Source organism: Triticum aestivum, chromosome 3A (genome assembly GCF_018294505.1).
Source record: "Triticum aestivum cultivar Chinese Spring chromosome 3A, IWGSC CS RefSeq v2.1, whole genome shotgun sequence".
Taxonomy (NCBI): Eukaryota; Viridiplantae; Streptophyta; class Magnoliopsida; order Poales; family Poaceae; genus Triticum; species Triticum aestivum.
In genome coordinates this window covers 542,127,330-542,148,168 of record NC_057800.1, presented here as the reverse complement: position 1 = coordinate 542,148,168, position 20,839 = coordinate 542,127,330, and the positions used below count along the sequence as shown (strand labels likewise).

Here is a 20,839-nt window from a genome sequence, read left to right as displayed (position 1 = left end):
CAGGTCCTCTCACACGCTCAAAAGCTTCACATTTATCTAACTTTTGTGGGCACTATGCTTTTGTCTCTATCACAGAGCCCACTAAGATAGATGAAGCATTTCTGGAGCCTGAGTGGATTCAGGCCATGCAAGAAGAATTACATCAGTTCGAGCTCAACAATGTCTGGGAACTGGTCAAACGTCTAGATCCTCTCAAGCACAATATCATTGGCACAAAGTGGATCTACCGCAACAAGCAAGATGAAAATAGCCTTGTGGTGAGGAATAAGGCACGGCTCGTAGCTCAAGGCTACACACAGGTTGAAGGAATTGATTTCGATGAAACTTTTGCACCTGTTGCTAGACTTGAGGCTATTCGCATATTATTTGCTTATGCTAACCATCATGATATCACTTTATATCAAATGGATGTGAAAAGTGCATTCCTCAATGGTAAGCTTGAGGAAGAAGTATATGTTGCTCAACCCCCAGGTTTTGAAGATCCAAAGAATCCTGACAAAGTCTTCAGACTCAACAAGGCCCTCTATGGCCTCAAGCAGGCCCCACGGGCGTGGTATGATACCTTGAAGGAATTCTTCATGAAGAAAGGCTTCAAACCCGGTTCACTCGACCCTACTCTTTTCACTAAATCTTATGATGGTGAATTGTTTGTGTGCCAAGTATATGTTGATGATATTATCTTTGGCTGTACTGACCAACGTTATAGTGATGAATTTGCCTACATGATGAGTGAAGAATATCAAATGTCTATGATGGGAGAACTAAAATTCTTCTTAGGTCTTCAAATTCGTCAACAACGCAATGGCATATTCATATCTCAGGAGAAATACCTCAAGGATGTACTGAGGAAATTCGGCATGCAAGATTGCAAAGGCGTCAAAATTCCTATGCCCACAAATGGCCATCTGTGCACTGATGAAAATGGTATTGACTTCGATCATAAGGTATACCGCTCCATGATTGGTTCTTTATTGTACTTATGTGCATCTGGGCCAGATATAATGCTTAGTGTTTGCATGTGTGCCCGATTTCAAGCTACACCGAAGGAATCACACCATAAGGCTGTGAAGCATATTCTTCGATATCTAGCTCACACACCAACACTTAGATTATGGTGCCCCAAGGGCTCGTTTTTTATCTCATTGGATATTCTGACTCTGACTATGCTAGTGATCGTGTGGACCGCAAGTCAACATCTGGTACATGTCATTTCCTCAGACGATCTTTGGTCTGTTGGTCCTCGAAGAAACAGAACTGTGTATCACTATCTACTGTTGAAGCTAAGTATATTGCCGCTGGTTCTTGCTGTGCTCAATTGCTATGGATGAAGCAAACTCTCAAGGACTACGGCGTCAACATGAAGAATGTGCCTCTCTTCTGTGACAATGAGAGTGCCATCAAGATTGCTCACAACCCAGTTCAGCACTCGAAGACTAAGCACATTCAGATTCGTCATCATTTTCTTCGTGATCATGTATTGAAGGGTGACATTTCTATTGAGCATGTGAAGACTGAAGAATAGCTAGCCGATATCTTCACTAAACCCTTGGATGAGAAGAGATTTAGCAAGTTGCGGTGTGAGCTAAATATCCTAGAATCTTCGAATGTTCTTTGAAAAGGACGCTCATCCTAACACTTATGAAAAATTGATGACTTAGATGTGCAACACATGAAGAAACATTTTTCTTCAATCAATGAAGAATAACACTCTAAGTGTGAAGAAATTAACGAAGAATTTGATTCTCAGAATCCTACGATGATTGTACGCGGTGTCTGAAATCATCATTCTTATACGGTGGGTCACACCACCACCAAAAGTTGAAATTCCTCAGTTGTTCAAATTCTTCAACTTTGCATTGTCTTCACTGTTTCCATTGTTTTTCTTCATTGGCTATATATGAGTTTATGTCCTCTACATCATTCACTTATGGCTACTTCTTGAAGTTGGTTTTTCTGCTAAGTGAATGTGATCGGACCCTTCCCCTCTATGCTATACTCAACCCAATCTATTCACAAATTCTTCATGTGTGTTCTATTTAAAACTCGTTCAAAATCTTCACTGTGTCCTTGTCAGCTGAAGAAATTGCGAACGAAACTTTTAAATTATCTTATCCAATTTTTGGGCGTTGCCGCTCAAACCGTTCCGCATCCCACGACATACTTATCCACTCACCCACGATCTCCACTTCTCAGTACGTGGGTGACACATGTCATGCGAATGAGAAGGGTCACGGGCACGTTCGTCCAAATTCTTCGGGCGAACGGTTTTCACCATGGCTATAAATACCCCTCTCCCCTTCCTCACTTCTTTTACTCCGCTCGACCTCTCTCCAGCTCGAGCTTCTCAAACCCTAGCGTCGCCGCTACTTCATCATCGCCGGTGAGGAAGAGCTTCACTGCCTCGACCTCGTCGCCGCCGTACTCACGCCGGTCGCGGAAATCTTCACTCCACCGCCGCCGTAGCTGTCTTCCTCTGCCAAGTTAGGGCGTGGAAGATCCGCACTGACGAACTTCACATATCCTCACTCCAGTTTGTCGTGTTCTTCATTCAGGGTAATTAAAAGTTACTTTTACTGCCCTTGTTGATTCGAATGATTATCTACAAAATCTTCAAAGGTGTTTTTCTTCATATCTTCACACACTAAAACACCTCTCATATCATTTATTCTTGATTCATTTCTCTAAGCTGCGAATTTCTCTTCAAGATTCCTCAATTGTGCGGATTTCTGATTTGTACAACTCTGGAACCTAGGACTAAGAATGCTTAGTGAAATTCTTCAAGACTTATCTGGTCAAATTCCTCAAACTTGTTCTTTATAAAACCTTCTGAGAACGCATATGACCTCTCCAAATTCCTCGCAACTATACTCTGTTCACAGGTACTCATGTCAGCTGTTGAATCACTAGGTTCTCATCAACTTAACTCATTTGCAGCGTTCCTCAAAGAAAAGTTGCATACTTCTTCGGAGAATTCAATTGTTCAAATTCCTCAACTGAAGAAAATGGCTGACGGTAAGAAGCCACAGAAAGAAGGAAAGAGGGTTGAGGTCAACATAGCGTTTGAGATCCCTGATGATATATATGTTGGGTACTGCACACCTCCTGAGGAAGACAAAAATCAGCACAAGGTGCGCATTCAGGAGATAGAGAGGAGATGGGCTAGAGAGTGGAGAGAGTACAGATATGTCACTCCCAAATACATGAAGAAATTCGCACTCAATCCTCCATGCCCAAGACCTCCATTGGCACCTGGCAAAATAGCTGATCCCACCAGCCTCAAGCGTGGTGAGGATTATCCTGATGAATGGGCCAAGCGCCAAGCCAAGTTGGCTAAACAAGCCAAAGAAGTTGTGAGGAAATTCAACGAAGACTCTGCTACTGCTGCTGCCACTGAGGCCTCTGTCAAGCCTAAGAAGACCATGTCAAAGAAGCCTGCGCACAAGCCAAGTGCTTCACCTTTAGTGGTCTCAAGGCCAAGTTCCTCAGCAATGCCCTCACGGCCAGAATCTTCAAAGCCCTCAAGGACAACTTCTCGCGTTGCTCCTGTTCCTCCCAAATCCTCAGCTCCTCACAAGTCATCAGCTGCTCTGGCAAAGTCCTCTGCACCTGTGCATCTCGCCACGTGTCAACGGACCACAGGCATCTCAATTGCCTCAGGAGCTTCAGCTAGTTCCTCAGCTGCACCAAATTCTTCAACGGGACCCTCTCTACTGAAGACAAAGGCCACTGTTGGATAAGGTCCTCGCCCTAGTCCTCAGAAGAAGCAGGTCGCCTTCCAAGTGTCATCTGAAGAAGACGAAGCTGATGATGATGAACTTGCTGAAATCATCAGAGATAGGCAAGTCAGGGCCGCTAGAGCCAAGGGAACAGATGTGCCACTACTTTTGGATCCAAAGTTGATTCTCGAATACATTGATGTTTGGCACAAGGACCCCAACACTCCCATGCCTGACTTCAAGCTGACTCCTGGCCAAAGTCACATGCTGACCACTTCATACAAGAAGAAAAATGGAAATATGAGAAGGCCAGGCAGATCAAGAAAATGCAGTACAAGAAGGAGCGCTATCTGAAGAAAAACGTTGTCTCTATGACAACTGAAGAACTTGTCGTTGTTCAAACTGAGATCAAGAAACTCAGTTATGAATTTGACACATACCGCGCTGACTGGCTTGGAGCCAAGGTGCGCTTTGTGAAACTTGCGGATAACTTCACCTCAAATGTTGCAGCCCCAACGCAACAGAGAGTTCCTCATGCTGAAGCATCTGCTCAGCCGACTGAAGAACATGCCAGCACCGCTGATGAAAATCAGGCTGCTGAAGAAAATGTGAGTTCCAGGGCTGATGACTGCATACCGGCCGCTGAAGAAATTGCCAGGGCATCCACTAGTGGTGCGCCTGAAGAATATGAAGAAATTAGGGCAACTACATCAGTTGTGCCTGAAGAAAATCAACTAGATTCCTCTGCTCCTCCTGCGACAACACCAACTCCGATCCTTCCATCTGCATCAGATGTGAAAAAAACCAAGGCTGCAGAGCGTGCAACAGTGAAGAAAATGAAAGCATCAGCTACTTCAGATTCTTCAGCTCCGAAGAAGATGAAGCCTTTGACCAGCTCATTTGAAAATCCCATTGATGTTGTTCCTCTCTCTACCATGCCATCAAAGGACCTTGTTCCTTTCGATGAAGAATATGTGATCCCCAGCAGATCTGATGAAGAAACTCCTTTTGCTGTTTCGTCAGAGCAGTTGGATGAAGAAATTGAAGTGGATGAGATCCCTTCAACACCTGTCATTTCCTCACCTCTGCCTCAGTTCACTGCTGAAGAGGCTGGCGTTGAAGAAATGGAAGATGAAGATGTGGACGTTGGCTGCTCCACACCAGTGATGAGTGATGAATTCTGGGAAAGTCAGCATCCAAACTCTCCAATGTTCACACCATTGCAGCAAATACCCCAGTCCCCTGCATAAACGGTTCAAATGGGCTCTGAAGAAACTCACCCCACTTCATCTGTACGTGAAGAAATTCCAGCCACTAGTGCTGAAGAAACTGTTGCTGCTGAACATCTGAAGACGCAGACTGCCACTAAAGAGGAACCAGCAATTCCTCAGCCTAAAGAACCTGTGATTGAGATTCCTGAGGTCGTGATGCAACTCACTGACACTCCTCTACCCAAGCCAAAGGATCCATTCTCCAGGAAGCAAAAATTCAAGGCTGATGATTTCTTCGGCGAGCATGTATTCTTCACATATTACAACCCTTATGACTCTGTTCGCATTAGGAAGAGGCGTTTCTGGACTGCCAGCCAGGCTAATTTCTATTCCTCAGTGATGTTCAACAAAAACAAAATCTTCTACCATGAGCACATTCCTCACGTGGATATGAAATCTCTGTCGTGCTTCATGCCAGTCCTCAGTGTTCTTCATGATGCTGGACTGTTAAATTTCTGCTCTGACATCTGTGATTGGAATGAAGACCTGATTCTTCAATTTTATTCGACGCTGCACATCACAGGAGATTTTGAAGATGTGAATTCATGGGTGCTGGACTGGATGTCTGAGAACACTCACTACACAGCACCAGCTACTGAATTGCTTCGTGCCTTCCCACTCAGTCCTCCCCTTGAAGGAGCTCGTTGCATTTACAGTGAACCTGAGCTTACAAATCACTACATGCAAGTTCTGATGAAACCTTTGAAGCCAGGTCAGGCCCCACGAACCAAATTCCTCGTGAAGGAATTACTATATGTGCCCAGAACTATCTATCGCATTCTAACGAGGACAATGAGTCCCATCAAAGGCCACGACTCATCTGATGAGGAAATTGTTAGCATTATGAAGAATCTGGTATTCAATATCGTTCATGGCATTCCTGTCAATTATCACGATTTCTTCATGAGGACTCTGGCAAATGTTGCACTTTCTCCGTTTGAGCTGAAGCCTTATGCACCTTGGATTATGAGATTCCTCAGGACAAGGTCTTCACTCAACTACAAAGCTGATTTTCAGAATCACCTCAGCTACTTGCCCCCGATTGAAGTCCTCAAGCGGACCTATTCCTCAGTTGATGAAAAGGGCAAGGCACCAGCTGTTATAGATGAAGGCATTCGTCCATTGGATGGACAGTTTCGCAAAGCTGCATCTTATTCCACCAATGATGACTTTGCCACACATGACTCTGCCAATGCACCCAAGTCTACTCCTCAAGTCACTGCTCCTCGTGTGATGACTGATCGTGAGCTTTTGCTTAGTCTTCACCAGAAGGTGGATCAAAATCATAAATGGGTTAAGCGTCAGTTTGGTTCATTTCTTCATAACATGACTGCTACGCACAATGTAGTGAAGAAAAACCATTACTACCTCCATGAAGTTTTCAGTCACACCTGGGCCATTCTATCACATCTGTATGGTGAAGAAGATCTCAAGAAAATGGGTCTCAAGGAAGATTTTGACTGTTCTGCACCTCCACCGAAGAAATTCAAGAAGGTCAAGGTTCCTTCTTTGGTGTCCAGCTCATATTCTTCATCACGCGATACCGACGAGTACGAAGACTTAGACGACACTGCGGCAGGCCTTTCCACGACAAACGACCCCAACAACGCTGGCGCTCCTTCATCAACTTGATATTCTTTAGGGGCGTTGGTCCTCATATTCGATCCTTTTGGTCATTTGATGACAAAGGGGGAGAATTTTGAGTTAGTCTTCAAGCGGGTCTTTCTATATGGGCTTTTTTTGTTAAGTTACAACTCTCGTTCTTCTGAGACTTTATTGGATCGAGTTGTGAACTTAAACCCGATGGTGCTCTGATACTTTTGATATGTTTTTTTGCATGCTTATTCCTCATATATGCTAATGCACGCATGCTGAATTACATCAGTCACCATATTTCATCATGCATTTCAAATTCTTCATTGTGATATGTCAAATGCGTGTATGAATTACAAGATATAGGGGGAGATCTCCATGATTCTACTCTTCAAGTGTGCAATGCTTCAAAAGCAAATACCTCACCATGCACATATTCAGGGGGAGTTCTTCTATATCTTGCAATCAAATTCCTCAATATCAGTATTTACACTTCATATGTTTATCCTCGTTGAAAACTTAACCTATATTGTCATCAATCACCAAAAAGGGGGAGATTGTAAGTGCATCTAGTGCCCCTTAGTGATTTTGGTGTATTGAAGACTTATAGGTTAAGGGACTAATGCGTTTGTGAGTGTACACGGGTATAAGTCTATGAGGAGTTTGATATTTACAGAGAAAGTCGACCCCTAAAAATGAAGTCTTCGACTGAAGACTTTGGATTTCTGAAGACTTTCTGAAGACTTTGAAAGTGAAGAAATTGGTGTGACCTTGAAGACTTGGTATTCATTCGAGGAACATGAAGCGTGAAGACTTTTGTTTTCGTAGTTTCATTTTCTCTTTCTTTAGTCATAGGAAACACCGTACTATTAAAGGGGGTCGAGGAAATACTAAGGAAAAATTTCCATGTGATGCTCAACTCAAATCCTACACCTACCAATCCCTTCGAGTGAAGCCATTGGAAATCTCATACAGTTCAGTCATATTCTTCAGTGACAGAGACGAAGTTCTTCTGGTCTCTGAGGAATTTGTTTTGACTGAGGAGTTAGGAATTCGCCAGTGCGGATTCCCTACATAGTGAGGAACATGATAGCCCTGAGGATTTCGCCACTCAAAATTCTGACCGTTGTTGTGCTATGCGCCAGCTGTCCCAAAATATTTATCCACCTAACGGTCTTATCATGTCGGGCTGCTCCCTAGGCTATAAATAGCCACCCCCTATAACCACTAGCTGGTTGGCTGCTCCGAGAGAAACTGACACTTGTCATTAGAGAGCAACCCATCCTCCGAGGACTTTGAGCGAAAATCATCAAGTGAGGAAAACCCAAACACCTACAGACCCCAAGTGATTGAGCATCACTGAAGAGATTGATCCTGCGTGGATCCGACGCTTGTTACCTTTGAAGACTGTGCTTCTTCCAGACGGTTAGGCGTCATGGTCTAGAGCATCCAAGAGGAACTGTGGATCGCCGAGTGACCAAGTTTGTGAAGGTTCGGAAGTCACCTGAAGACTTACCACAAGTGATTGGGCGAGGTCTGTGTGACCTTAGCTCAAGGGGAATACGGTGAAGACTGAGTGTCCTGAGCTGCGTGTTCAGGACTGGGTGTCTGGGACTGTGTGTCCTCAGATTTAAATACCTAGCCACCCTAACCAGACGTACAACTGAGACAACAGTTGGAACTGGTCTACCAAATCATTGTCTTCACCAAGCTTACTGGTTATATTTCCTCAACTCTTTCATTTCCTCATAACTGTGTTGTGTGCTTGTTCATATCTGTGTTTGAAGACTTTGACTGAAGATTTTCTCAATTTCCTTAGTTCAATTTCTTCAGTCTGTTTGTCTTCATCCTGTGTTATCCTGTGCTTATGCTTTCTGTACTCTGTGCCTGTCTTCATTTTATCATGATGACTATGCTTATGTTCTGTTATGTTTACTTTTGAGTACTTATTCCGCTGCTAGTAGTTCTTTGCTAAGGAATTTCCTCACCTGCAAATTCCTCAGTGAAGAATTCATAAAAATTGTCTATTCACCCCCCCCCCCCTCTAATCGATGTAACGCACTTTCAAGCTCCCCTACCTGGAGGTTCAAAATTTACTAGCAACCATTCACCCCATTCGCACTTCTCTGGTTCATGAATTTCATCACCACATTCAGTCACAACATGTCCAATCAGACCGCAAAAGTCATAGAAATCTGGGAGCTTCTCATACTCCACGGGGTATTCTTTTCTCTCCTTAAGTGTCAACTGAACAAATCTTACGAGTGGTGTATCTAGTTTCAGGAATACTCTTGCACGCAAGTACTTAGAGGGGTTCAGCCTTCCCTCATTTACCACCACTTTGAGAGGAGGAACACCAACTTTTGCAGCAATCTTCTTGGCCAATGTTTTCTTTTTCATCAGGCCTTCAGGGATTCCCACAATTCTCGCCCAGACAGGGATTCTGTCTAGCTTATACTGTCGAACATCCGAGATGCCGTCGTATTCTTCCATCACCACTGTTGCGTTCCAAAAGATCCATGGGCCGGCGCCCATCACACAATTCCAGTCGCCCAAGCAAAAAAAATTGAGCCAGGAAGATGTTGCTCTCCTTTGGTTTGAAAGTCACACCTTGCGCCGCTGCCCATGCGTTCCACATCGATTTGAACAACGAGACATGGCTAAAAGGTTTCTGGGTATGAACCCTAAAAACAGCGATCCATCGAGTTTCCGCCAACAGCTCTTCCACTTCACCTGACAGATCAAGTTCTCCTTCCTCCCCATGGAGGTTTAGGCCCTCAAACCTATCTTCCAACGTCGTCGCACTCGAGCGACTAGTCTTAACTTCCACCCGCGTCTCCGCCTATGCCGCCCATAGGCACCTCTCCTCCCGCTGCTCCTGCCATGCAAGCTCTCCTGCGAGCACCATACACACTCAGCCAGAACGATCCCTGGAATCTCAGCTTTGAGGACTAGTAGATCGGACGAGGGAAAAGTAGAACCCTAGTGGTCGCCGCTGGGGAATAGGGGAACCCTAGAAAGACCAAAAAAAAGCAAAAAAAAAGAGTCAAATCGCACCATCTCTATAATAAGTAAATGCCTTTTTTTCTCCTGAGGTTGTCGGAATTATTCGCAATAAAATATTGGCTAGGGGAAAGGCACGGTACTTCCTTCGGTTTGGAAAAACTTGATGATGTTTTTTCCATTTGACTACCTACCACCAGCCTCTGTCATCATTCCAAATGTTTGCTATCTGCCTCGCTACTTACGGCACAAAGCTGGCCTGTACATGGTATCTTTGATCTTTTGAAAAAGATAAAATCAACAAAAGAAAAATATATTCTGACAAGAGACTGATATGAATCTTAAAATTTTCTTTATCAGGCGTTGGTATGTTTACTACCTTAAGCAGTGTCATCACATCATTGTAGATTGCTCTGTATGTAGGAAATAAGGTAGATATGTGTTTGGAATTTTCATACCTCTTACAGCATCATTGTTGTTTTCAGGATAAGGAGACAATGGACGCCAACCATAAGTTCAGAATACTGAAGTTAAAGAAAAAGGTTCAGGCTACTTAAGTTCAAAATAAAATATCAGACTACTTCTCAGCAGTTAGACTCGATGGATTTCTATTCATAGATATTTACTTTCGTTTCCTTCAAACTCAAGATCAATACACACCAGGAATCAACAACTCAAATACGATGCACTGCAAATCAGAAACTTTTAAGGAGTGTCTAGTTTCCAGTCATGTGTTTTTCAATTCGCTTTAGGTTGGAATTTATTTATTTTTTGCCTAGTCACGTCATGGCACGTGTCTCAGTATTTTCAGCCTGGGCTTGCCATGAAAAATGGACTGTTTTCATTTTAATTTTAGGTTGGATTCCCACCTCGCCTCTTGGATCTTCAAACGAGTATTTCCGCCAGCGTGTCCTTAACGGGCTGGCTTGCAAACCCGTTACCGCTCAACACAGACAAACAAAAGTACAGCATCCAGCCCTACCATTGAACTAAAAACTGAATCCTGGAAAAGGCCGAGGAAAACTACCATTGAACTTAACCAGACTAATACATCAACAGAACTAACTAGTGTGTACATCAACAAATAAATAACTTCTCTAATTCAGACATACAAGCAGCAGCAGCAGCAACAACAACAACAACAACAACAACAACAACAACAACAAAGCCTTTAGTCCCAAACAAGTTAAGATAGACTAGAGGTGAAACTCATAAAATCTCGCAACCAACTCATGGCTCTGGCACATGGATAGCAAGCTTCCACGCACCCCTGTCCATAGCTAGCTCTTTGGTGATACTCCAATCCTTCAGATCTTTCTTAACGGACTCCTTCCATATCAAATTCGGTCTACCCCGCCCTCTCTTAACATTCTCCACACGTTTTAGCCGTTTGCTATGCACTGGAGCTTCTGGAGGCCTGCGCTGAATATGCCCAAACCATCTCCCATGTCAGATTCAGGGCCTCTTTGATTCGCAGGATTGCCAAAATGAAGAAATAGGAAAAATGCAGGAATAGGATGGCATGTCCCATAGTATCCTACAGGATTTAAAAGAATGTTTGATAGCGCGGGAAAAACAAAGAAATTCTACAAAGAGGTTTGAGTGGATGAAAATTATCCTCCAAAATGTAGTACAAATGGATCCTATGGACAAATTCCTAAGGATGTAAATCCTACGAATCAAACGAGCATCACAGGAAAAATTCCTAAGGGTTCAAATCCTCCAAAAATTCAATGCAATTCCTTTGAATCAAAGGAGCCCTCAGACACACAAGCAGATTCTCTAATTCAGACACACAAGCAGATTCTTTCGAATTCAGTCACACAAGCAGATTTTGCACATTATTCTGTTAGACTGTTACATTATGCCTGCAATGAATCCCAAAAATCATGAGAAGACTACACGAAACAGAGAGATGATTGTTGCTATTGACCATAGCTACAAGACATAATGAGATAACTACATGACTGAGACCTGACAAAGCAGATTGCCTCTGGTCACATCGTTGAACGACATCTTTGTATTGCATGGGACGATCCGTGCAGCAAAAAAAGGAAAAGGGTAGAAAATACACACACAAAATGATGAGATACGAAAAGAAGGAAAAAAAGGGAATAAATGAGTATTTGCGTGTGATTGTTACCACTGATATTTCAAAGTCCCCTGCTAGAAAACCCCCAAATGATGCGCCCGTAGATTAGCAGTTTGCGCAATAAGACATGACTTGGCACTCCATCTGTCGGGCATGATGAAAAAAAGAGATTTGCCAGTCGTACACAAAAAGCAAGAATGCACAAAGAAAATCCCGCGGGCCTTTTCGTGGGGTACAACATAAGAAGTTTGCTGCTACCGACAACTAAAAAATGAACAAACAGAGGTGGCTTGCCATTCCCCAAAAAAAACTAGACTGCATATACATAACCTAGGTTGATCATACTCTATCTAAAAGAAATATGATTGCTGGGTATACCATAAAAAATATGAAGCAAAGCATATCTAAAAAATCTGTCTCCACACACTAAGAAAACAACACTAGAACATGATGGTTAACAATAATTGACTATGATCAAGAAAGGATGACTGACCAAAATTATAAAACATGATCAAATTGATAATCTAGATTGACTATGGAACAAGAATAAAAAAGAAAAAGGGTTACAACTTGGCTGCTAGTAGCACTTCTGATATTGAGCATAAAAAACAATAACAAGATGTTTAAGCCCTGTTCGGATACTCTCCGCTCCGCCACAGCAGCTCGCGGAGCGGACGGAGCGCCAGCACAATTGCTGGGAGCGGCTCAGACCGTGCTCCTCGCGCGGAGTGGAGTTAGCAGACGGGAGAGATTCCGAACACCCCTTTAGTTTTTATGATGATCTTCTTGCTTGTATGTGTAGGTTGCTTCACCGTAAAAAAAATATAACATGATGCTAAAAAACACTTGAATAAAACAACTAGAAGATAAAGGTGTGCTAAATTAAATTTACGGAGCCATCATTTAGAAACAAAACGGATGAAGACTCATTTGCTGCTGCACATGAGATATAAAATATGAGGTGCCTAAGAAGAAGCAAGTAGAGAGTGGAAAATAACAAAAACTAAGCGAACAGGGAAGGACCTACTGAACACAGTTTATGCCTTTGGGTACTGAAAACAAGATCAAAATAAGAGACTAGGAAGAGAAGCGGGTGACATGCTAAACAAGACTGAGAAAACTAAAGAGAGATTAGATAAGAAAAATGAAGAATGAAACTAGGAACCTAAGAGACTAAGAAAGAGAGACTGAACAAAATGATGGGAAAATAAAGAAGAGCAAACTGATGAAACTGAGAACCAGAGAACCAGAGAAAACAGAAAAAAGAGTGAGATCCTTAGGGAATTGGAAAAACTAAAAAACTGAAAGAATGATGAACTAAAAACTGATAAAATACTTATCAAATACTAGTGACAAAGACCTATGAGAAACAGAACCAACGAAGTATGCGAATCATGCCACTCCCTGTTTAAAGAAACCTGACTGATGACTGATACAGAAATGAAAACATGGAGACTGGTACTGAGAACTAAACCCACATGCACATATAGACTGACTGAACATGGAATGAAATAAATTAAACAGAAATAAACTATAATAAGAAAAAATTAGAGACTGAAAACTGAAAATTGATACAAAGAACTAAACCTAAATGGCAAAGGCTAAGTGAAAAAGTAAAACTGAAATAAGCAAGACAACATCACTAAGACTGAAACAAAAACTAAGAAACTGAAGTAAATCTAAAGAAAATGAAGAAAGTGAATGACTAATAAAACTAAGAAACTAAATAATGATGGACTGATCAAAACAAAAACAAAATCCTGATTAAACAATGCATGATAAGAAGTTGCACAAACATGAGCCTGAACCCATAAGGCCAGAGCGCTCTGCCTGAGGTACAACATGCTCATGAGGAGACTGCTCCACATGGCTTCAAAGGGGTCGAAGAGTAGAATGAAGTATGAATACATACTAGGAGCAATTGATAGTGCTGAGGAATGAAAAGCAAAATCAAAACGAAGAAACAGAGGAAAATATGTAGCAAGCCAGCTCACTTAGGATAGTTGCAAAAGGTTAGTGTTGAGGGTAACAACAGCCCGATGATAATATTTTACAGTGGCAAATGCTCGATGAATAATCAAATGATGGAACAAATGAAGGTACAAGATAAAGTGATTTACAGAACCCATTTTACGCCTTTGACAGCCCTGAGAAGAACAATGAATAATCCAATAAAAAAGAAGAAAATAAGATAACCTGATACAAATGAAATACTCCGGTGCAAAGAAAGAAAATTAGAGGGAGTACACACTGAACGCATCCCTGCCTGCCCCCTGAGTATATCCGCATGCTGAGTAATACACCAGTAACACCACACACATCATGAAGTAGGAGGTAAAAAGATGGCAGCGATAGAAAACTGCAAGTAGACAGAAAATAGTTGAAGCATTACGGACCAAAGAGCGCTAAAAGGGCGTCATTACAGTAGGCAAAAAAAGTTTCAGTCTAGAGATTTGTCTGTAATCACCCCCCCCCCCCCCCCCTTTACATCTGCGTTCAGAGTCTAAAAAAATTGATCTGAACGAATGAATATCACTGGGGAATATCTAAGACTAAAATATTACTGAATAAAACAAGGTGAAAACATGATATGCTGACTAATTGCCTATTTCGCAGCTAAACTGAAAATAAAATGGAGAAAATACAGAAAAGTAAAGATGATGGGCTACACAAAACTCAGGAAAAACTAAAACTACACTGATAATCAGTTCACAATTAGTTATGCCATAAAAAAACTGATTATCCCACTCTATTATCCCAAAAACTGATTGCTGAACCTACAAAAACTAATTGCCCCATAATATAATCCAAACTTATTTTGCATAAGACAAAATTATACAAACAACATCCCCAACGAGTATAAAACCTGATTCCCTGAACCTACAGAAGTGATTATCCCATACTACTATCCCTGACTTATCCTGCATAAGATCTCGCTGCAGAAACGAAAAACTAAAATGAAGAAAACTAAACTGACACATCCATCAGGGCCTGCAGTTTTACAAAAAAAAATAGGATATTCTAATGCAAAGAAGCACTGATTAACAGCGTCTCATTATCGCATTTAAGGAGCGATGCAGTTTTAGCTACCTTACAGTTTTTACTAACATACGATGGCTCTAAAAAATGAAAACAAATCTGGTTAACAGTACCACACACAGCTGATTACATCAGTACAAAAGCTTTTAGTGCTTTAACAAACAGTAGTTCTAGCAATAAAAATGATTTGGAAGCATGACTGATAGCTAATTAGATCAGTAAAAACGCAATTCGCAGCAACAGGAGCAACACATATATGGAAAATATAAGAAATCGGCCCCTTCTCCCCAATCAGACACGTTGAACACGCAGAATTTCGGAAACGATTTGCCAAGCGCTATTCCTGTGCTATGCTATCGCATGAAAATTGCTAGCCCACCACAGATGACAACAGCCTTCAAAAATGGAACTGAGATCTGAGTAAACACGATGCACGCATAGACGAAGAAAAAGAAAAGAGGAAAAATTAGCTACTGGGCACAAATTAGACAGAGGAAGGCGAAGGGGCAAATCAGGCAATACCTTCCGTCCGACCGGAGACCATGACTGCTACCCCACGCCCACACCCACCCACTCACTGACGGCGGCAGAGCTCCGGAGAACTCCTGTCCAAACCAACACCCCTCTTGCCTCCCGCCGTTCCCGGACCGCGCGCCTCCCTCCTACCAGCGCTGCTCGTCGGCAGCTCGCCGCAGTCCATGGCCGCTAGCCAACTCCTACCACTGATTCACGAGCGAGATGCCGCTTCCTCCCTGTTTCCGCAACCCAGCCCCATTCCAATCCCCTCCTCAGCTAAGCAAAATCCGGCAAAAAAATGAGCAGGCAGCACGGGACGACGGGCGGGGCCCAAAATGAGCGACCCGCAAATCCGGAAACGAAAAGAAGCTCAACAACAACAAACAAAGCCCCAGACTCGCACGCACAGAACACAGAGCAGCACTGAGATTCATACGGAACGAACGGCCCAAAAAATGACCTGAAGCGAAATTAAAAACAGACGGCTGAAAAATAGTAAAACTGAACTTTTAATACAGCTTTAGATGTTAAAAACAAGCATCAACAATACCAGAGCATCGAACTAGATTAGACGCAGGCGTTGACAATGACCATCCAGGTTATCCATACATCAAACCAGATCGCATGTATTTCTAAGCTTTCTGACCAAGAAAGAATCTCTAACTTAGCACGAAGAACAAAATTAGGCCACCTCCATTTCTGCACTTTCAGAATCATCCAAGTGCTCAGCTTGATCACAAGCGCCATCGTTGTCACAATCTACCTGCATTTCTTACGATTGCAACAAAATATTCAGCAATGTGATAGACAATTAGACATGATACTAAGCAACATGGTAACAAGTTTACCGGAAAGGGCGTTGTCCGAGCAGGCAGCCCAGGGCGGCGGCGGCGTGAGCCGCCTCTTGGCCCGGGCGACCGAGCCGGCGTGCTGCACCAGCAGCCCGGGAACCGCATGCCCGCCTTGGCGCCGATCCCCTCGCACACCAGGCACAGGAACCACCCCGTCTCCCTCGCTCCGCCTCGTAGAATCCCCTCGGGCTCAGAGCCCGCGTCCCTAGGCCCTGTCGGCGGAGGGTTCCGCTGGAGGGCCCCAGATCCAGGAGGCGGAGGGCACGGCGCCCGCGGGCGAGGACGGGTCACGCGGCCCGGGCCTGTCTTCGGGTGGCGCGCAGGGGGCGGAGGCGGCAGCCGGGGCACCGAGGGGCTCCCACTGGGCGAGCGCGAGGGCGAGGGTGTCCTCCCGCTTCCGCTGCCGCTTGCGCTCGCGCTTCTCCTCCTTGCGCTTGCGGCGATCGCGCTTCTCCTCCTTGCGCTTGCGGCGCCTCCCGCTTCTGCTCCTTGCGCTGCTCCTTGCGCTCCCGCTTCTGCTCCTTGCGCTGCCGCTTGAACTCCCGCTTCTGCTCCTTGCGCTTGTGGCGCTCCTCGCGCTTGAAGGCCGTGGTCTTGGCTGCCCGGAGGCAGGGTTTGTGGCTAGGGTTCGGAGCGGGGGGCAGGAGGGAGACGTCGGGGTCGGGGTCGGGGTCGGGGTCGGGCTCAGACACCATTGCCCTGGCGGCGGCGCGCGAGATCTGGGTAAGCGTGTGGGTGGGTGCAGGATGAACGAACCACCGCCCGCGATTTTGATTGTGTCGGCCAAACCGCCCGTGCTTCGCCGGCCGGTCGAGAAGGGGATCAGCTATTCATCGCGCTGGGGCGCTGAGGTCGGGTGTGTCGATCCAAGAAAAAAGGGGGGCTTCGAATCAAAGATAATCTCTCTCCTGGCTAAATGGTGGTGGAAGTGATACGGGGGATGGCCTCTGACAAGAGGTGAATAGAGCGTATCCGAAATCAAATGAATAGAGCGTATTCGGAATCAAATGATCGATTACTCTTGTCGATGGTTACAGCGGCTTTTATACAATCTGAAGAGACGCGACGATCCAGAAACGAGGGATGAAATCCGAAAATGGGCTGGCCCCTACCAATACCCAGCTCGTGAGGGGGTACGCGCCAGGTCGCTCACTGGCGCCCCGCACACAAAATATGAGGCGTTGTCGAGAAGCAGACGTGCCTAGCTCGCCATGGGGCTAAACGGGTTGTGCCTAGCCCACTGCAAGTTTGAGGCCATGCCTGGGCCGCGAGGCGTGTGCCAGCCCGGCTCGGCACATTTGGTAGGTGGGCCGGCCCAGGCACGGCCCACCCGGCTTGAAACATCGTGCATTCAGTTCGGATAAGACCGGCCCGACATAGTGCAATTTCGAGGAGCAGCAGAAACCCAACTTCAAATAAGATAGAAGACGAAGTAGAGACAAATTACATGTGATTATCTTTTTGAAGTGGCCCACGCACATATTGTTTCGATCGTAGATACTACTCCTTCCAGATCGAGCGACCAAAGAAGCCCCACACGCTCGTTCCTCTGTGCTGCCAACCCTAGAAGACGGCAATTCTGCCGCCATGTTGCCGCCGATCAGCTGGCCGACGCGCTGTCACTAGTCTCCGCTCTCGGTCGACGCCATCCTTCCTCCATCCTCCCACCTCCTAGCTCAAGGTGAGTTGCCCCTCTCCTACCTCTCTCTATTCAAATCTATGATGGGCTTCAGCCTCACTTCCTGGGCAACCAACCCAGCTGGAGCTGGAGCAGCCAGTGCTGCCGAACGCTCTTGGCTCCCGTGGGAAGCTAACTAGCACTGGCACCCTCGAGAAGCTGGCTACGCGAGAAGCCAGCGAGCTTCCGAATAGAAACTTAGGGTACCAACTACCAAGCGACAATGGAGCAAGCCATAGAAGGTGAAAGTTGCTACCAAACTGAAGAACTATGCATGATGTCTTGCTTGGAATTCAATTCCAACTGAAGTTGTTCGCCATCATCGAAGTACGGCAGAGACATCAGTGTTTCAGATATGTAATGCTCATGAAGATACTTGGAAACATGCCCCTGTTGAGTGCAACATGGAGAAAAGTGTTTGGTCTTTGGTTGATGAGTTAGTCGAACACTTGATCGCGTGCAGGTTGGGAGACGCACGATTGTGGTTAGTCGAACTTCAAGAATCCATGGGACAGGAAGCCTTTCTGAAAACCCTCATGACTTTGTGGATGATCTGGTGGGCACGATGTAAGGCGATTCATGAAGAAAATTCCGAGTCACCACTATCGACATTTTCTGTCATTTGGCATTTTATGAATGATCTTGGACAACTTCCTATAAAGCTAATGGTCTAACAGTAACGTTGATTGGTTGGAACAAGATGGTGTGCTCTGACACTGAGTCAAAATACATGTTGATGCAGCTATGAGTTGACATGGAGATAGAGGTGCTATTCCAACTGTCTGTAGAGACGACACTGGTGAGTATATTGAAGCCTCAAAATATTCCAGATATGACTGAACCTGAAATTCTTGAACCAATGGAGTGCAAATGAAGGTTTGTCTTCTACGAGTATTGCATGTGACCGCCTAGTTATATCAGCGGATTGTGCTGCAATAGTTAATCATGTTAAAGGAGATGATACGTCTCCATCGTGTCTACTTTTTCAAACATTTTTGCTCTTGTTTTGGACTCTAATGCATGATTTGTATGGAACTAACTCAGACCGATGTTGTTTTTAGTAGAACTACCTTGGTATTGTCTTTTGTGCACAAATAAAAGTTCTCGAAATTGGACAAAACTTCATGAAGATTTTTTTATTGAATATATATATTGGTTCAAATATCTATCGAGGGGGCCCACCAGTTGCCCACAAGGTAGGGGCGTGCCTAGCTGCCTTGTGGGGCCCAAAGGTGGCGGTCTAACCTAATTTCAACTCCATATGTACCGTCTTTTCGAGAGAGAGAGAGAGATCGAAGAGAAAGTTTCATCATGTTTTACGATACAGAGCCACCGCCACCTCATGTTCTTCATTGAAAGGGCTGATCTAGAGTCTGTTCGGCGCTCCGAAGAGGGGGGGTCCGTCACCATCATCATCATCAACCCTTCTCCATCGACAATTTCATGATGCTCACCACCGGGAGTGAGTAATTTCTTCGTAGGCTTGCTGGACGGTAATGCAGATGGATAAAATCCCTTATCTAATCGAGTCAATTTGTTAGGGCATGATCCCTAGTATCCACTATGTTCTGGGATTAATGTTGCTACGACTTTGCTATGCTTAATGCTTGTCACTAGGGTCCAAGTGCCATGATTTCATATCTAAACCTATTATGTTTTCATGAATATATTTCAGTTCTTGATCCTATCCGCAAGTTATATGCACATGTTATTGTTCCAAACCGTAGACCCCAAGATGACAATAATTGAGATACTCTCCGGGAATGACTGTAATTTGAGGAGTTCATGTATTCACTAAGTGTTAATGCTTTGTTCCAGTTCTCTATTAAAAGGAACATTTTAATTACCCTTAGTTTCCATTAGGACCCCGCTGCCACGGGAGGGTAGGACAAAAGATGTCATGCAAGTTTATACTGCAAGCACGTATGACTATATATGGAATGCATGCCTACATATGATTGATGAATTGGAGCTATTGTGTAGCTCTCTAGGTTGTGACTGTTACATATTGAATTTCATCCAAATATCCATCGTTGATCCAATGCCTATGCTTTGCTAATATTGTATTTTGTTAAGTTACTACTACTGTTGTTGTTGTTGTTAAACTTGCTACAAAACTGCTACTGTTACTATTAGTCTATTACTATTGCTACTGTTTTTATCACTACTATCAAATTACTATGCTACTAATAAATTGCTTTAAGGAATTTTCTTCTCAGCTATGGTTGAATTGATAACTCAACTGTTAAGGCTTATAAATATTGCTAGGCTTCCCTTGTATCAAATCAATAAATTTGGATGAAATACTATCCTCGGAGATTGTTGCGATCCCCTATACTTGTGGGTCATCAAGACTATTTTCTGGCGTCGTTGCCGGGGAGTATAGCGCTATTTACTAATTTCACTTGGGAGTTAAATATCTGCTGCATTTTATATTCACTATGCATAATCGAAATGACTCTAGGACCAAGATCATGCCCTCTAAGACGAGGGGGGTAAGGAACTGCCAGCTCGATCTACGCTTGATTCACCTTCTGTTTTAAGTCAGCTTGCGACACCACCACCTGCTATTAAATCTGATATGTCGCAAGTAATTGATAATACTCCTGCTATTGATGATATTCATGATGGTGCTTTTACTTTGCTTGATAAATCTGTGCCACTTGCTGGATTACTTGATGCTCATATTGTTAAAGCTAAAGAATCTGAAATTGAAGAAAATCCTGAATCACGTGCTACACCTAGTACTCTAACTAGAACTAAGATGCTTGATATTCCTGATGGTTACACTCTCCTTGAGGAGTTTACTAGAGAACTTATGGCTTATGATACTCGAGATGACATAGAAGGTTTTATGGCTATAGTTAATAAAGGTCATGAACACAATGACAAAATATGATTCTAAGTTTGCAATTTCTCCTATTTTTGTTACTGATAAGGGTTACAAATTCTCTATTGATCCTGAACTTATTACATTGATAGAATCCGATCATTTTCATGGTTATGAAGCTGAAACAATTGTTGTACATGTTACTAAATTGAATGATATTGCTACCCCGTAGGCCCAAGAGGAAAATATT

At 43.8% G+C, this 20,839-nt stretch overlaps 1 long non-coding RNA gene across 1 annotated transcript; it reads right to left on the bottom strand.

Annotated features, from left to right (window-relative positions):
- Positions 1-15,716: 15,716 nt before the first annotated feature.
- LOC123062114 (uncharacterized) lies at positions 15,717-17,196 on the bottom strand. Its single transcript, XR_006429531.1, has 2 exons — positions 16,079-17,196; positions 15,717-15,993 (listed from the first exon to the last, which is right to left on the bottom strand). It is a non-coding gene; the product is annotated as an uncharacterized lncRNA (long non-coding RNA).
- Between the last annotated feature and the right edge of the window lie 3,643 nt (positions 17,197-20,839).